The 5,100-nt window shown below is 38.8% G+C and overlaps 1 pseudogene; it reads right to left on the bottom strand.

Annotated features, from left to right (window-relative positions):
* Window positions 1-3,982: 3,982 nt before the first annotated feature.
* LOC102829858 lies at window positions 3,983-4,302 on the bottom strand (annotated as a pseudogene).
* Window positions 4,303-5,100: the final 798 nt, after the last annotated feature.

The raw sequence follows: 5,100 nt of genomic DNA, 5'->3' as shown, positions 1-5,100 counted from the left end.
TGAGGTTGGCCCAGGATCGGACATTGTTTCGTTCTGCTGTGCATGGGGTCGCTATGAGTCGGTTCCGACTTGATGGCACCTGACAACAACAACAACATAATGATAATTAACTGAGGTTATTAGATATGGGGAAATGTGTTGTTGTTAGGTGCCATCAAGTCAGTATCGACTCATAGAAACCCTGTACACAATAGAGCAAAACACTGCCCGGTCCTGCACCAATCCCCCGATCATTGCCATGCTTGAGCCCAATGCTGTTGACACTGTGCAAATCCACCTCTTTGGAGGTTTTTCTTTTTTTCTCTGCCCTTCCACTTTACAGAATATGATATCCTTCTCCAGGAACTGGTCCCTCCTGATAATATGTCTGAAGCATAAGAGGCGAAATCTGGCCATCCTGGCTTCCAAGAAGCATTCTAGCCATATTTATTCCAACACATATTGATTTGTTCTTTTGATAGTTCACAGTACTTTTAATATTCTCCTCCAGTACCACAATTCAAATGTGTAAAATATTCTATGGTTCTACTTCTTCATGTTCAACTTTCACATGCATATGAGGTTATTGAAAAATACCATGGCTTGGGTCAGGCACACCTTAGTCCTTAAAATGACATTTTGCTTTTAAACATTTTAAAGAGGTCTTGTGTGGCAAATTTACCCAATGTCATATGTCATTTGATTTCTTGACTACAGCTTCAATGAGTGTTGATGGTTGATCCAAGCAAAATGAAGTATTTGACAACTTCAGTCTTCTCCATTTATATGGATGTTGTTTATTGGTCCAGTGGTGACGATTTGAGGTACCACCTGAAGGCTGTGGTCTTTGATCTTCATCAGTAAGTATTTTAAATCCTCTTTACTTTCATGAAGCAAAGTTGTATCATCTGCATATCACAGGTTGGTAATGAGTCTTCCTCCAATCTTGATGATACATTCTCCTTTATATAACCCAGCTTCTCTGATTATGTGCTCAGCATAGATTGAATTTTGTTTGTTGTGATTAAGTGCCGTTGAGTCAGTATGACCCATAGCAACCCTGTATAGGGTTTCCAAGGAGCGGCTGGTGAGCTTGAACTGCTGATTTTGTGGTTCAAACCAACTCTGCAGTCTAGTGCATTAACCCACATTGCCACACCAGGACTCCATAGATTGAATAAGTATGGTGAAATAATACAACTGTGACACACACTTTAATTTTAAATCATTCAGTGTTCCCTTGTTCTGTTCAAATAACTGCCTCTTGGTCTATGTCCAGGCTCCCATGAGCACAATTAAGTGTTCTGGAATACTCATTCTCTGCAATGTTGTCCATAGCTTGTCAAGATCCACACAACCATAATCTTTTGTATAGTCAACAAAGCCAAGTAAGCATCTTTCTGGTTTTCTCTGCTTTCAGCCAAGATCCATCTGATGTTAGGAATGATATCCCTCATTATATGTCCTTATATGAATCTAGTTTGAACCTCTGGAAATTCTCTCTCTTTGTATGGTTACAGCCATATTTGAATTATCTTTAGCAGAATTTTACTTGTGTGTGATACTAATCATACTGTCCAAGGATTTCCATATTCCGTTGGGTCACTTCTCTTCAGATGGGCACAAATATGGATCTCTTCCAGTGAGTTGGTCAGGTAGCTGTCTTTCAAATTTCTTGGCATAGATGAATGAGTAACTCCAGTGTTTCATCAGTCTGTTGAAAGATTACAATTTGTTTTCCATCAATTCCTAGTGCCTTGTTCTTTGTCATGCCTTCAATGTACCTTGGACTTTTTCCTTCAGTATCATTGGCTCTTCATCATACATTACCTCTTGAAATGATTGATCATCAACCATTTATCATTTAGGTACAGTGACTCTGTATATTCCTCCCATCTTTTTTTGATGCTTTCTGCATCTTTCCATACTTTGCCTATAGAATCCTTCAATATTTCAAGTTGAGGTTTGAATTTTTTTCTTCAGTTCTCTCAGCTTGAGAAATGCTGAGTGTGTTCTTCACTTTTGTTTTTCTAACTCCAAGTCTTTGCTCATTTCATTATAGTAGTTGACTTTGTCTTTTCAAGCTGCCCTTTTAAATTTTCTATTCAGTTCTTTTACCTCCTCATTTCTTCCATTAGTTTTACCAATTCTACATTAGAGAGAAAGTTTCAGAGTCTCTTCTGACATCCACTTTGGTCTTTTCCTTCACTCTTGTCTTTGTTTTGACCATTTGCTTTCTTCTTCTATGATGTTCTTGATGTCATTGCACAACTCTTCTGGTTTCCTGTCTTTAGTGTCGAATGCATCAAAACTGTTCTTCAGACAACCTCTAAATTCAAGTGGTATATATTCAAGGTCATATTTTGGCTCTTGTGTACTTGTTTTAATTTTCTTCAGCCTGAACTTGTATATGAGCAGTTGATGGTCTGTTCCACTGTCTACCCTGGTATAGTTTTGACTAGTGATATTAAGTTTTTCCACGATCTCTTCCAACAAATATAGTCGATTTGATTTCTGTGTATTCCATCTGGTGATGTCCATGTGTATAGTCATCTTTCATGTTGTTTAAGAAAGGTATTTGCAATGAATAATTCATTGGTGTTGCAAAATTCTCTCATGTGATCTCTAGAATCATTTCTATTACCAAGGCCATAATTTCCGACTTCTGATCCTTCCTCTTTGTTTCCAACCTTTGCATTCCAGTCACCAGTAATTATCAATACATCTTGATTTCATGTTTGATCAATTTCAGACTGAAGAAGTTGATAAAATTCTTCAATTTTGTCATCACTGGCTTTAGTGGTCGGTGCACAAAATTGAATAATAGTGGTATTAACTGGTCTTCCTTGTAGATGTATGGACCTTATCCTATCACAGACAATGTTGTACTTAAAGACAGATCTTGAAATGCTCTTTCTGATGATGAATGCAACCCTTTTCCTCTTTAAATTGTCATTCCAGGCATAGTACACTATGTGATTGTAAGATTCAAAATGACCCAAACCAGTCCATTTCAGCTCACTAATGCCTATAATAATGATATTTATGCGTTCCTTTTCATTTTTATTTATTTTTTATTTCAAGAAAAGATTTACTACTTTACGAACACACACACGTGATACTTAGTCTTAATAGAAAAATGACATCAGATACACCCAGAATACCTTAAGCAATGGGATAAGCTGCCAGTTTGGCACAAAATGTTTAAGTTACCAGGAGCAGGGAGGTATGAAAATAAACTATATATTTGGGTACATTTGAGTAATTGGGAATTTTGCTCTAAGTCCTTTGTTGTTCTGAAGTGCTGTTGAGTTGATTCCGACCCATAGCAACCCTGTAGATGGTTTCCAAGGAGCAGCTGGTGAGCTTGAACCGCCGACCTTGCAGTTCACATGGCTTTTCCGTTTGGTGCATTAACCCACAATGCCATACCAGGAGTCCCTAAGTTCTTTAGTACTCTTTAAATGTAAAGTGTTATTACTTATGCTGGTCTCTGATCCTAGTGTCTGCTGTAAATGACATTTCATATATAAATGTCTAGTGCACTCACTGTTATGTACAGAATTGAAAATGTGATAGTTTGTGTATAAAATTTGGTATGATACATTATATGAACGGTTCAAAGTTGTATATTGAAATTCAAAGAAATCTGGGTGTTTTTTTTTTTTTGCAAACTATTTCTACTGCAGAATGTATTTAAAATACTTTTTTAAAAAAACATGAAGCAGTGATCTATGAAACAGGACAGGTCACTTATCTGAACAGTGTGACCGATGGCTGGCAGGCACTATGGTTGAAAAACTTTGCCACCCAGCTCAGAAAAATAACATTGCAAAAGCATAGTGTAAATCAGAAACCAAATGGCAGCTTCAAGGTTAGAGCTGGAACTATGCAAGCAGTTCATAAAGGAGCCCTATTCTAAAAGGAGACCTCGTTACATGAAGGTAGTGTCTTGTTACTGAATTCCAAATCTCAGATCCAGAAAGGCCAGGATGGTCTGTTTTCAAATGCACTGGGTGTGAATTGCACCTTGAACTTGACCATCCCTTTTTCTGTTAAGTCTTTTCACATAGCTACTGCTACTCCTAAGCAGTCTGTCTCCAGGTGGGAGGCGTCCTCTCAGAACAGACCTGTAGGGAGCTGCCGTCTCTTGTGGTAGATGTGGCCCATCACAATATACCTGCTACCAGGTTTAAATTCTGGACTTGGTTTATTGCAACTGGTGAAGTCTAGGGCTAGTATGTGAACGTGGGAGAAAAACCTGTCGGGAGTGCTGTACAGGCAACTTATCTTGAACAGCCCGTCGTGGTCCACCAGGAGGCATCACCAGCCAGATCCCTGGGCTCAGCTTGTCCACATGGTGCACCATTCAGTTCACTGCGAACACGCTTCTGCAATAGGACTCGAGCTCATCCAGGTCCACCCTACAGGCATGCGGGCACAGCTCCAGTTCCATTTCATTTTTGACAATTTCCAATTTTCCTAGATTTATACTTTGTACCTTCCATGTTCTGATTATGAATGGATGTTTACAGCTGTCTGTCTTCAATTTGAGTTGTGCCCCATCAGCAAAAGAAGGTCCCAAAGGCTTTACTACATTTGTGTCATCAAGGTCAACTCTACTTTGAGAGATAACTCTTCCGGAGATGTATTTTGAGTGCCTTCCAACCTGAGGGGCTCATCTTCCAGCACTCTATCTAACAGAATTCTGTTGCTCTTCATCATGTTTCAGTGTTTACTATTCTGGTTCCACTGCTATTCATAAGATCTTCAGTGACTAAATATTTTAAAGTAGTCTTTCTTTCCTTCTTCTTAGTCTGTTTTTGTCTGAAAGCTTAGTTTAAACCTGTCCACCATGGGTGAGCCTGCCGGTGTTTAAATATCGGTGGTATTATGTCCAGAATTACAGCAACTCTGAAGGTACCACAGTATAACACACTGACAGTCTAGTGATGGTCCAAGGGTATAAGTTATAACATTTATGTGGGGGAAACCCTATAGAGGGTGGCTATGAGTCAGAACTGACTCGATGACATTTAACAAAATAACATTCCCTGAACCAAAGCTCTATATTAGTACGAAGCTGATGGGAGCTAGAGTAGTCTTCAGACAACCTAAAAT

The sequence above is a fragment of the Chrysochloris asiatica genome, unplaced genomic scaffold (genome assembly GCF_000296735.1).
Source record: "Chrysochloris asiatica unplaced genomic scaffold, ChrAsi1.0 scaffold00114, whole genome shotgun sequence".
In the NCBI taxonomy this organism is placed as follows: domain Eukaryota; kingdom Metazoa; phylum Chordata; class Mammalia; order Afrosoricida; family Chrysochloridae; genus Chrysochloris; species Chrysochloris asiatica.
The sequence above is the reverse complement of the archived record's forward strand: the minus strand, read 5'-3'. Positions and strand labels throughout refer to the sequence as shown.